This window comes from Delphinapterus leucas, chromosome 3 (genome assembly GCF_059928025.1).
Source record: "Delphinapterus leucas isolate spDelLeu-1000000601 "Yukka" chromosome 3, BTC_Dleu_Yukka2, whole genome shotgun sequence".
In the NCBI taxonomy this organism is placed as follows: Eukaryota; Metazoa; Chordata; class Mammalia; order Artiodactyla; family Monodontidae; genus Delphinapterus; species Delphinapterus leucas.
In genome coordinates this window covers 38,140,553-38,154,040 of record NC_143131.1, presented here as the reverse complement: position 1 = coordinate 38,154,040, position 13,488 = coordinate 38,140,553, and the positions used below count along the sequence as shown (strand labels likewise).

General features: G+C 36.0%; 1 non-coding gene across 1 annotated transcript; it reads left to right on the top strand.

The window, feature by feature from the left end:
- The first annotated feature begins 13,279 nt into the window (after positions 1-13,279).
- On the top strand, positions 13,280-13,383 carry LOC149749549 (U6 spliceosomal RNA). The gene has a single exon (XR_016392893.1). It is a non-coding gene; the product is annotated as a U6 spliceosomal RNA (small nuclear RNA).
- The last annotated feature ends 105 nt before the right edge of the window (positions 13,384-13,488 follow it).

Genomic DNA, 13,488 nt, shown 5'->3' with positions numbered 1-13,488 from the left:
ATGGTGAGAAAGATGTGGCAGAAGAGAAAGAACGAAGGTTTGGTAGAATTCACCATCACAAACAAAACAATTAGTGCTGACTTTATTCTATTCATGATGAATAGCCACATGGGATGGGAGAGAAAAACACACAGGCTAGGACAGTATAAGAGACTCAGGCAAGGCTACCTATAATCATTCACCTTGGGGAGCCATCACAGCACCCAAATATTAACTATGTTGGAAGAAACTCATCATATAGTTTCTTACAACCACAAGAAAACAAGAACCAAATTCTTCATCTTGCTTAAGATGACACATGGTAAAACCATGGAGAAGTAGTAGCCCTCATAATCTTTATGGTGTGGATCTGGAACACCAGGGATTGCTTAGGGCCTGTTAAGTCTCCTGAATTCAATTGATTTTTATCAGCTAGTAAGCATAAAGCTTTACTCTGTGGCCTCAAAACTGGCAAGAATAGTTTCAGCCAAAGGCAACGCTTTCTCACCACATGGTTAAAAATATACATATTGGTTTGGCAATTTCTTAGTTGCATATGGGTAGAATGTATTTTAAAATTCTGTGAATTTTGAAGGCTAATATCTTTTAAAACTCTAGAAGAAATTGTGAATTTAGAAAATTTCATGTTAATGTTAAAGGAAGTTAATATATTTAATCTTAAAGAATAATGAAGTAAATGTTCAATAAGTTATTAAATAGTATATACATGTGACACAATATTTTAAATGATTCCAACACTTACATACATTAAAGGAACTTCTGCAAACAAAACATTGGCCTCCAGCAATACAAGTTTTCTGTTTTCTTATTGTTTATCTATTTTCTGAACATAAATTGCCTGTGAAAAAATCAGATTTCCTTAAAGAATGAAATAGTATAAATGGGCTACCAATAGTATTTTAGTTAGAGAAAACTACTTACTCTTTTAGAATAATTGAATATGAGATGTATTGCTGGTACAAGGGAAACAAAATGTAATAATATGTGAAAAATTCATAGGCTAATTTGTAATTAATTCTAGAGCAACTACTAATGTTTTACAGGCAGGTGTTCTAAATTCACTTAGAATTTAGCCCTATTAATCCTGTAGCATATTGCAAGAGCGGCAGTATGTCCAAGTAGTGAAATACTTGGTTCATATTTGATAGAATTATCCATAATGACCTTTAAACCCCCATGTACTATGTAAAGGAAACTTGCCTTGAGTTATTTCATACATTGAACCTTGAGGCTAAAAATCCCCTGAAACAGAAATAGTTTTCCCCAGAATTTATAGCCCTAATTCTTATAATCTTCTCCTTCTCTTTACTATCCCCCACCTTCCAAATCCTTCAGTCTGTACCTCAAATGTTGCATGATTTTATTTGAGAGGATAAGAACAAAATAGTTTACAGTGCCAAGGGAATTCATGAGTCCTGAGTTGAACAGCCAAAAGTCCAATTTCCTACTGCTACAGAAATGTATCTATGTACCATATATATAGATTTAAATCTACATTTCATTTATATATATTTAACATATTATTTATACTGGATATGTATAAATATAAAGAAATACCAGATATTAAATATTATATTATTTACTAAATATATATATCAATAACATATTATACTAAATAAATATTTAACATTAGAATATATTTAATCATGATAGATCACAACTAACCTAGAACAATGTTTGGTATATAACAGGCATCCAATAAATATTTGTTGAATATGCAGCTAAGAAATTTCAAATCCATTCATATCTATGAAAAAGTAAGCCTTTGATGTCAAATAGCTATCTGAAGATATCTAAAAGATAAAACTATTACTGCCTGTGAGTCATTGTTAAAACAATATGGAAGGACTACCCATATGTTACAGCAGACATGGGAGATTCCTTTTAATTTTAAAGGACTGTGGGAACAGACATTCAAAATAGAAATCTTTTTTCTTTTTTTTTAAAGTGTGATTTGACTAGATTTGAAGTAGCTAAGCTGGGTGTAGTGTCAATTTAAAAAAAAAAACACAAATTTTCACTGTTCTTAGAAGCAGGCCCTGAACTTGTGCTCACTGAATAAATTATTACTATACCATATAGATCAATCCCAATCTAAGAATGAAAGTATGGAATCAACATTTCTGATGCTATTCACATAACGAATAATCACTCGTACATGGTTAGAAATGTTTTAGTTATTGGAATTTCTGGAGCTCTGTATTGAGAGTTCTTATTTCCAATATTAGGCATACAGCACATCTACATGTATCAAATCATCACGTTGTACACCTTAAACTTACACAATGTTATATGTCCATTATATCTCAATAAAGCTGGGAAAATAAGAAAAAATCTCACTTAACAGAATCTTCAATTAGCCACATTTTTTGCTTTCCCCATTTAAATCAGAGAGACAAGAAAACAAGCTTATGTCTGTGTTTTTTATTTTTTTTAACGTAACTTTCAGTGTATATCCTGAAGTCAATGTAGGTTTGAATCAAGTCTTTATGACTTCCACATCCACAATATCAAAATATGCAACGATAACTGAAGTTTATAGAAATGACCCTGGATCCTGTAGGATCAAGGAAATTTCAATCCAAGGTCATTGTGCTCTGTTAAGACAAAAAACAGATTTTTATATCTTATTAAAATGTACAGCATCAAACAGTTAAAAAAACATTTTTTCCTCAATTAATCAAAAAATGCCAGTATCAAGATATCCAATTCCTTAGCCATTCTGATTAGCTGAATTTGCAATAATCAGATCTTTGCATTAAAGTTTTAACTCTTCCTATCAGTGTTTTCTTTCCAGAGGAGCATATGCTGCTGCTTAATTCCATTACCAGACCACCTTCTAGGTTTTCTTCTAATAGTACCGACTTAACAGAGACCATTGCAAATGCTCTTGGACTGGGTTCTGAAAAATCTCTCAAAATCATAAAATTACCACCATACATAGAAATATGAACTTCTTTGCAATAGATGCACCTTTTTTTAGAAAGGTGAATTTTCTAGGATTAAGGCAGAGAAGGAGATGCCATCAATGACGATTTTGCTTTTTAAATTATGTTTAATTTTTTAATGAACATAGTGCAGGTAAACAACTTTCCGTTTTGCTGAGCACATTTCCAAACAGCCGTAATTTCACAGAATATAAGAAAATAGCTTTAGTAATTATCTAATACTACCAAATTTAAACAGGTTAATACTGACTGAACTAGAAATGAGTAATTTAGAATGAAAAATATACTAATATACTTATCCAAAAAAAATCAAATGTGTCACTAATACAGAAATCTCATGATCTAACAATGATTAATTTCTCCACAGAGTAAGTCATGATTCAAGATATCATATTAGCCGTAAAGATGACAAATTCTACATTAAATGAAATGTTATCCCATTCAAAAACCTAAAGTGATCCTTGATTCCTTTTTCTCACCCTACGTATCCCAAAGGCCTGATGATTTTATCTTCTAAATCTCTCTCCTTGCCATCACTTTCTCTATTCCATCCACTCCCTCCATTGCCATCTACCTAGTTCATCTTCCCTGACACCTCCACTCCTGCTCTGCTGAGAGACAGCTGAGTGGTTTACATAAATCTACTCTTACCAATCCAGAGTGATCTGTAGAATATGGTAATTTGATTGTCATCTACTTTATGCTTGACCCGCTCCCTTGCTTCAATTATTTTAATTGTTTCCTATTGCACTTATAATAAGGATAAACATTCTTAGCATAGTCTAGGAGGATGACTATTTCTAAAGTTTCATCATCTTTTCCTTCCTCTCTATACTTTGGCCACACTAGTATATTTTAGGTCTCATGTATGTGTTGCATGGACTCTCACATTGAGGACTTGATGCGTGTTGTTCTATTAGGATTCCATTTCCACCTCTATTTATGTAAATAGGTCCTATTGAGCTGTCATTTATCAGCTCAATCATCAGCTCCTCGCTTTCCTCACCTTCCTATGTCAAAACCTTCTATTGTATGCACTCAAAGCACCAGTCATCTGTCATTAATGGTGCTTCTCACAATTGCAATTTTATATTTAATTTCTTGAGTATTTGGTTAATATCTCTCTCACTATTACAGTAAATTCCATTAGAGCAAGGACCATGTTTGGTTTCTTCACCACTGGGTCTTTGACTTATTATGCACTAGGTATGCAATTAATATCTGTTGAAGAAATTAAAACTGAAGGAAAGTCTCCATCTCAACAGATGCCAGTGATGCCAACTGCTCCAAATATTTTTCTAACTCTTCCTTTATTTACAGAATGTACACATTCATATGATTTTCTTGTTCACTTACCTGTCATAACCCTCTAGAAAAACATAACACATTATGCTATTAAATCAAAAACACACACACACACAAATAACTGCATCTGCCAAAATTAATTCAACTGCTAAACTATTGAAGTTTTAATGTGAAAAAAACGAATTATATTTTAAACAAGATTATTTTGCCATGCTTAACTGGAAGGAGAGAAGACATGAACTTTGAGTTCATACAAATTGCCAGATATTGTGCCAGGTTTCATATAGTTTCTTACATTTAATTGTGCCAAATACATAGAATTTTCACAATTTTATAGATGAGGAAACTGAAGCTCAGAGAATTTAAGTAACTTGTTCGAAGTTGTATGACCAGTAACTGATCAGTTCACATTGCTAATTAGAATTATGTAATTCTGTAGTTCTTACTTTTAAAAGAAATAAGATTTGCCGACAAGACACAATCAAAGCAACTCTGAAACGAGGATTACAGGACTACCATCATCACTTCATCTTCAAAACATAATATTTTTCATTTGGATCATTTCATCTGGCAAAATATATTAAGTAATTACAACATATTTGGAGTCAGGAGACCTATTTAGCAAACAAAGGAGGAGTAAGAACAGCCACTGAATTTTGGTTTACGAGCAATATCCTTTCTGTGATCTGTATTCCTATTCATTAACATATGGTTTAAATTTTGGCTTTCCAGTGAGCTGTAGTCAAAGTACATTGAATACATTTTAAGTGAAAATTAGTGTCTTTAATATTCAAATGCTTCAATGGGGAGAAAGTGTTTTGATGAAATCCAAGCAAATTGACTGAATTTTCTATTTTCATAAACTGTGGCACTTTTATGTATGTAAATGCTTAGGGCTAGGGTCGGTTTCAGGAAAACTGGCATTTTCTTACTGCTATTTTCCAAAACTTTCTGTTTCCGGTAAAAATTAAAAATGAATTATGCAAGAAAAATATTAAATAACAAAATTCTCTTAGATATCTGAAAGCTTTACCATATTTATTACCATATTTAATAATTCATGGAATAACTCTTCAGAAAATAAGGTGGTAATTGGATTTTGTCAAAAGCAAAATAATGTTTATTTTGAAATATAGGTCAGAACTAGTCTTACTCAACTTAGAAAATATCTAGAAAAACAATTATTTGTCTGATGCCTTTCAACACCAAAGGCATGTCCACTATACTAAAAGGAAAAGTTTTGGACCAAGTCATGCAATACTTTCAACATTTTCACATTTTAAAAGTGATAAATTATTTGTACCATAGAGCAAATACTAAGTTATGATATTTAGTCAATATAGAACATTAACTTTTGAGTTCAAAGATAAATATTTTTTCTCATTCTCACTTTTTTTTAAAACTATAAACCATATATGAACAATGAAAGATGGAAAATATAAGCTGTACTTGTAAAGGGATTACAGCAAATAAATTCTAGGGAAGATCCACTTTGATAATGATGGTGTGAGGAGCTCTTTTGACCCTCTCCCTAGTAAAACAACCAAAACTGGCCAAAGTTATTTTTAAATATCATTTAAGTTTGCATTTTAATGGAACTTTTTCCATTTCTAACTCCATCTCAGAGTCTGCTTCCAGGAGAACTCAGAACTGCGACAGTTCGCACCAGAGGTAATCCAGAAAAGCAGGTGGTAAAATGGAATTTGCGGACTAGTTCACTCAGTATCTGCTTAATAATGAGAACTCCAGCCCCAAGAGCAAATTATGCTGTCGACCCCTTGCATGCATCCAATTGTTGTTGACCTGCCTATGGAGGGGAATTCAGTGGCAAGTTGCTGAAATGAAGGAGTTAGAAATACATGGAAGAAATGATAAATCCAAGAATACTAAGATGATTGTTACTAAGTTAAAGGCTTGATCTTGAAAAGCTGAGAGGAATAAACAGACAATTGAGAATTAACTATGAAAGCCAGAGAATTGTTTTTCGTGACCTGCCAAATTAAGGGGGCCAGAACATTAGACCATATAAGGAACATTTTATTGGTATGGTGGTAGTTTCCTCAATTAAGATTTAACACCATAAGTAAGAACCTCAGGGGATGGTACAAATGTTCTGCTAGGATGTCTCCTAGTCTGAAAAAAGCAATGGCCCATGCTGAAAAAGTTGAAATGCTAGAATTACTGTGGCAGGCAGTAGACAGGTTTAAAAGAATCAAGGACGTTAGCATGCTAGAGTGGACATGTTTCTTAAGCCAAAGACTCACCAGAGAATTACATTCCACAGGAGGAACCATAAATCTGAGGTCACACCATTCACCAAGGCCACATGAATGCACTGGTGAGAAAGGCACCAATATCACTAAGAAACTGAGTGATGGCTCTTCTCTGTAGGCCAGGGCTAATGGTAGGGAAGGCTTTCACAGAACTGGGATCACTGATAGCCATGAAGCAACCAGCACCCCAAAGCAACAGCAGTCAAGTAAAGTGGCTTAACTACCAGCCGCCAGTGTGTTGTAATTATGGTAAGGACAAACAACTCTGAGTGGCAGCCGAGAGGGCCTCACCTGTGGAGAATAATAGAGTTAATAGAATACAGCATTCTAGGGGCAAACTAGATGGATAATTAACTAGATGGATAATTAAAGGAACTAAGTATATATAATCCAAAGAACCCAAGAGCCAATGAGCAGTTGCCCCAATAAAAGTTCTTAATTCCTTACCCCATTTCTGGGCCTTAGTTTTCAAACCCAGGATTCGTTGATAAAAGATCCAATCCCCAGGTCCCCAAGGGAAAGGGTCATAGAACACCATGGCAAGTAAACACTGATGGATTTTTCCAGTTCTTCAAGGGGACCTAGAGCCATTTATTTGTGCGATTGTACACTGAAAAAGGTAATACCCTGACATTTAAAGACATTTGGCACAGGGTCCAAGGTGACATTGATATCTTGAGACCCAAAATATCACTATTTTGCATTTGGTAGAGTGGGGGCTTTGGAGAGCTAGGAAATACATAGGATCCTGGCCAAAGTCTGATATTCAGTGGGTCTACAGGGGTTCACAGACCCACCCAGGGGTATTTCTCCAAACCCCAAATACATAGTTGAGATTGATGTACAAGAATGCACTGGGGGGCTTCCCTGGTGGCGCAGTGGTTGAGAATCTGCCTGCTAATGCAGGGGACACGGGTTCGAGCCCTGGTCTGGGAGGATCCCACATGCCGCGGAGCCACTAGGCCCGTGAGCCACAACTACTGAGCCTGCGCGTCTGGAGCCTGTGCTCCGCAACAAGAGAGGCCGCGATAGTGAAAGGCCCGTGCACTGCGATGAAGAGTGGCCCCCATTTGCCACAACTAGAGAAAGCCCTCACCCAGAAATGAAGACCCAACACAGCAAAAATAAATTAATTAATTAATAAACTCATACCCCCAACATCTTCTTAAAAAAAAAAATGCACTGGGTCCTGAGCTTATGGGATGAGAGTCATTGCTATGCATACGGCCAAGTAGAAGTTTTTGAATGTGCCCATGTACATACTTGAGCTTAAAGAGTAAATCAAAAGCAGTATCACAACCTGGGAAGATGGTGAAGATTTATGCCACCTTTAAACATCTAAAGGATGCAGAGTAATAGTCATTTAATATTCACGTTTAATTCACCAGTCTGGACCCTGCAGAAACAAGATAGGTCCTGGAGAATGATTTTGTGCTACTGCAAGCTCAACCAAGTAGAAGTTAGTTCTGATTGCAGCTGCCAAGCAGACATGATATTGTTGCTAGGGCAAATTAATATGGTCCCAGCACATGGTATGTGGCCACTGATATCAGGAATGCATTCTTTCTGTCTAAATCAAGAAAGGGGATTAGAAATCGTTTCCATATGTAGGTAATTAACAAGACTATTTATTTACAGTTTGGCCTATATTGTCCTCTGTCATAATTTTATCCAAAGAGATATGGAGCCTATAGACAGATATCCATCAGCATGTCAATCCCACAGATTATACTGATCCATTATATCAGTGAGGTTGTTAGCATGTCGGAGGCCTTAATGAGATACACATATTCCAGATAGTAGGGACAAATTTTGTGGAGATTTAGGCCTCTGTAATTTCAATATATGTTAGGGCTCCACTGTTTAAGGATGCCATGATATCCCCTCCAAAGTAAAAGAAAAAATTGCTTCATCTTCCATTCCCTGCCATGAAGAAGGAAGCACAAGACCTGGAGGCAGCACCATCCACACTTAGAAATATTGCTCTAGCCCATATATGGGTGTCATAGAGGACCACTAGCTTTGAGTGGGGTCTGTAGCAGGAAAGAGCTCTGCACAAAGTCTGACTACAATGAAAGCAGCACTGCCACTTGGACCAATACTATCCAGCAGACACTGTGGTGCTGGAGGCAGCAGTGATGGAAAAAAAATTTAGTGTGGATTTTATGGCAAGCCCCAGTGAGAGAATGACAAAGTAAGCTCCTGGGGTTTTGGAGGAGGTCCGTGACATCTGCAGTGGAGAGTTACACACTATTAGAGAAATAGCCTCTGGCATGCTACTGGATGCTGGTAATGATGGAATGCTAGAACACTTGGACAGAAGTGACCATGCACCTGGAACTGTCCTATGGACCAAGTCATAAAGTCAGGCAGGCCAAGAATATTCCATCATAATACAGAAATGGTACATCCAGGACCAAGCATGAGCAGGACCCTGCAAGAGTAGGGTAGTCCAGACCCCATGTCACCCATCTCAGTTGCATCAACGCCTTTGTCTCAGTTCACAGGGATAGATTAAGGGGGACTACTATGAAATCACCCTAAGGAGCATGAGGAAAACTGAACTTGGATTATGGGTGGATATGTCTGGTAAGTAGGTGAAGACCAGAAATTATTAGAATCTGCATCACAGTCCCACTCGGGAGTGGGTTTTTTTGTTTTCTAATTTTTATTTATTTATTTTTGGCTGTGTTGGGTCTTCATGGCTGTGCGTGGGCTTTCTCTAGTTGCGGTGAGTGGGGGCCACTCTTTGTTGCGGTGCGTGGGCTTCTCATTGTGGTGGCTTCTCTTGTAGCAGAGCACGGGCTCTAGGCATGTGGGCTTCAGCAGTTGTGGCATGCGGGCTCAGTAGTTGTGACTCGCAGGCTCTAGAGTGCAGGATCAGTAGTTGTGGCGCACGGGCTTAGTTGCTTCGCGGCATGTGGGATCTTTCCAGAAGAGAGCTCAAACCCGTGTCCTCTGCATTGGCAGGCAGATTCTTAACCAATGCACCACCAGGGAAAGAAAGACAGTGGCTAGGGAAAAATCCTAATATGCAGAGATTTGGGTCATCTCCTTTAAATGCATAAAACAGTGCTGTCCAATAAAAATTTAATGTGAGCCACAAATGTAGTTTTCAATTTTCTATACCCACATGTAAAAAATATTTCTTTAACCCAATTTATCTAAAATATTATCGTTTAACATATAATCAATATTTTTAAATTAGTGAGATGCTTTATTTTCACAATAACTTTTCTACATCTGGTCTGTATTCTGTTTTTACAGTACATCTCAATTTGGACAGTCACATTTCAAGAGCTCAATAGCAATTAGATATATGGACTAGTGGCTACCCTATCAGACTGTGTAGGGTTAGAATAAACATAAGCATGTGGGCAGCAGCAAGTGACCTGGCCAGCAAGTCAGGAACCTAGAAGCAAAAAGCCTGGAAGATTAGAGGCAAGAAGGTCTGGCGTAGAGGCATGTGGACCGACATCTGAAAAATGGGCACAAAGGGAAAAGATCTTTGTATTATACATTAATGCCAACCAGAAACTACTCACCATGGAAGAGGCACTATACACTCTGCATACTAGTAGACAAAATGTCTTGACCATTTGACGTTGGCCAACCTTTGTCTACAACCACCCAGCGCCAATACAATGAGCACATGAACCAGCTATTCAATGGTAGAGATGAAGGCTATGCATGTGCCCAGTGACTATGACTCCCACTTACCAAGGTTGATCTAACTTGCCAGCAACAGAGACCAATGTGAACCCTTGGTATGGCACTATTCCTAGAAGTGTCCTACCACTTGATGACATTTGGTGGTTCATGATCATGGAATAAACACCTATTACCATAGATTTGCTTTTCCTGCTCACAAGGCCTCACTATACCACGTGATATAGCACTGACCTCTCTCTTCTAAGTTTAGCCTCATGCTTAAAGTTTAAACTAGTTTATAGTATTTAATATATATTTATGTATAGACTCATATATATATATATATATATATATATCACCACACTATGGTGAGACATTTACGTGTAATTTACAGACATCACAAAAGCTTGGATTAGGAGGAATTAAAGAAAATTACTGGGGTTATGTGTTCAAAATTCCTTTCTCCAAATTCTACATGAAGTTTTAAATTTGATTATATTTTTACAAAAATGAAATTTTGTTAATCTTTGTTCCAATGTGAAATATGGTTAGTGCATTATTTATAGATAAAGCCATCACCTTTAAACTTTTATTCTCAGCATACCAGTATCAGGGCACTTTTGCTCTCAGTGCCAGAACTCAGTTGTGTCTCCCTCAAATAATCTGTCATGCAAGATGGTAGGCAGAGCTCCAAAAAGGACAGAAATCAAGGATTTCATCAAGCTTGTGGAATAAGGTGTATAAACTATTTTTTGCTTGCTTACTAATAACTGTGAGCTTAATAAATTTCTGTATATGTTGCAGATTTTTGCCTAAAACTTACTTTAATTAAACCAGGGAGGGAGTGGTAGGGAAGTAGCTAAAACTTACTCCAAAATTTTCAGACTACCATTATATACCCACCTCCACAAAACTAAGAATTGTTCATGAAAAGATTTGCAATTTGTAATTTAAGTCTTCTAGCACCTTTTTATATAAATCTAAGATGACTGGAGAGAAACACTTGATACAATTCATTCCAATGATACAAAAAAGAGATCAAACAAAAGACCCAAAAGTTACATTGAAAAATATTAATGGGCTTGGGGTTTTCTCTTTGAGTTGGGGAATATTAAATACTTTAAATAAAAATCTGCTGAAATCCATATAAACATATGACTTATGCAGCAGAATAATTTTAGAGAAATTTGCCAAATGTAAATACATAATTTTTACCCAAACTGATATAAATTGGGTTAGTCTATTGAGGCAGTGTTTTTTGTTTTTTAACATCTTTATTGGAATATAATTGCTTTACAACGGTGTGTTAGTTTCTGCTTTATAACAAAGTGAATCAGTTATACATATACATATGTCCCCATATCTCTTCCCTCTTGTGTCTCCCTCCCTCCCACCCTCCCTATCCCACCCCTTTAGGTGGTCACAAAGCACCAAGCTGATCTCCCTGTGCTATGCGGCTGCTTCCCACTAGCTACCTATTTTACATTTGGTAGTGTATATATGTCCAAGAGGCAGTGTTTGTTGACTTTAAAAGTGAGTACAGTCAAATCCTGATGTATAGGTATGATATGTTTTAAGTATACTTATGGAATAATTTTGATATCTAATTGCTAATCTTAAGGTTAATCTTTAAAAATAACTAACATGTCTTTCAATTCAGAAAATAGATATTGAAGAGTACATCTGCAAACTATCATAGATTTACAACAAAATTAATTTCTATAATCTTCTTCGATGTCTCAGAAATGGGACATAGTTTAACCTGCTGGGGTCGTAAATACTCTAACAGGAGGGGCTCTTTCAATAACCCTTTAACAGATCCTAAATTCCCATAGTCTATGGTGGGAACACTGTAATGATTAGGCCATATGCAAAGCAGTTACGTCCTAGTTAAAATTTTGTAAGGCTGTGAATAATGAAAATATTAACAGACCTAGAGGAAAGCTCTAAGTTTAAGGAGTACATAATAAGGGAATTAGAAGGTTCCCAAGGGATATATTTTGAACAGAGTTTTACTGTAAGGTCTGAAAATAAACAATAGATAAACACTGAGAAAATAACACCAAATACTCATTTTTTAACAATATCACATTTTTGGTAACTATTGTATATTTTAATAAAATTCTGGACAATATGTACAGTTGATCCTTGAATAATGCAGGGATTAGGTGTGCCCATCCACCCAACAGCTGAAAATCTGCCAATAACTTTACAGTCAGCCCTCCATATTCATGACTGTGCATCCGTGGATTCAACCAAGTGCAGACTGTGTAGCACAGTAGTAGGTACTTACTGAAAAAATCCATGTATAAGTGAACCCATGCAATTCAAACCCATGTTGTTCAAGGGTTAATTGTAATTTCAAATTAAAATGTACTCAATTTTACAAAGACAAGGTTAAAAGACATTGTGAGGCATGTATACGTATATGTGTGTGTTTAATTAACCCACTGTTCAAATATAAAGCAATTATAATGGACTGAGAAATTGACAATGAATGTTATAAAAGTCCTCAAAGTTATGTTGTCGCTTAGCCTTTGAGCATGAAAATGTTTGCTAGAAGCAACAGAACTCTATAGGAAGCTTTAATCTTTTGTAGATTGTTGGAGGACAACTTAGTTTTCTGTTAATATATTTATGATACATATAGTATGTATATTTATGATGTTTATATTTATGATACATGAATATTTATGGTCTATTCAGTTAATTGAGTATATGTAGAATATAGTATATTATGATAAACAATAAAGTGAGTTGTTTATTCAGAGGGGTTTGGAACCAGAGAGCTTGCTCTAGTCTGAGCTCTACCACTTACTGAATAGGTGATGTTGAGGAAGCTCTTTAACTCCTTTAATTCTGTTTTCTCAACTCTAATGCAGAGATGATAGTACTAACCTCATAAGGTTCTTATGGAGATAAGGTTAATAAAGTACTTTCATAGAGTGCTTTATAAAATACTACTTTAATAAATGCGACATTATTCACCACTATCATCATTATCATCCTCAACTGAAACCCACTCCATGCAGAGCACAAGATACAGAAAGTTAGAAGAAGGAAATTTGGCTCATGCCATCGAAATGTTTTAAAAATCAACTCAGCAGGCTCTGGCAGCACATTTATTAAAGTGGAACAATACAGAGTAGACTGGCATGGCCTAGCCTAAAGATGCCACCAACCTTCATGAAGCATTTTATATATGTCAGAACACTGACAGATTTAACTGCGAAGACATAAACTAGAAATTTTGTCTTAAAGCCAGAATATGGGACATAAGATTGAAAGCAGAGGTAATGTGAAATACATAT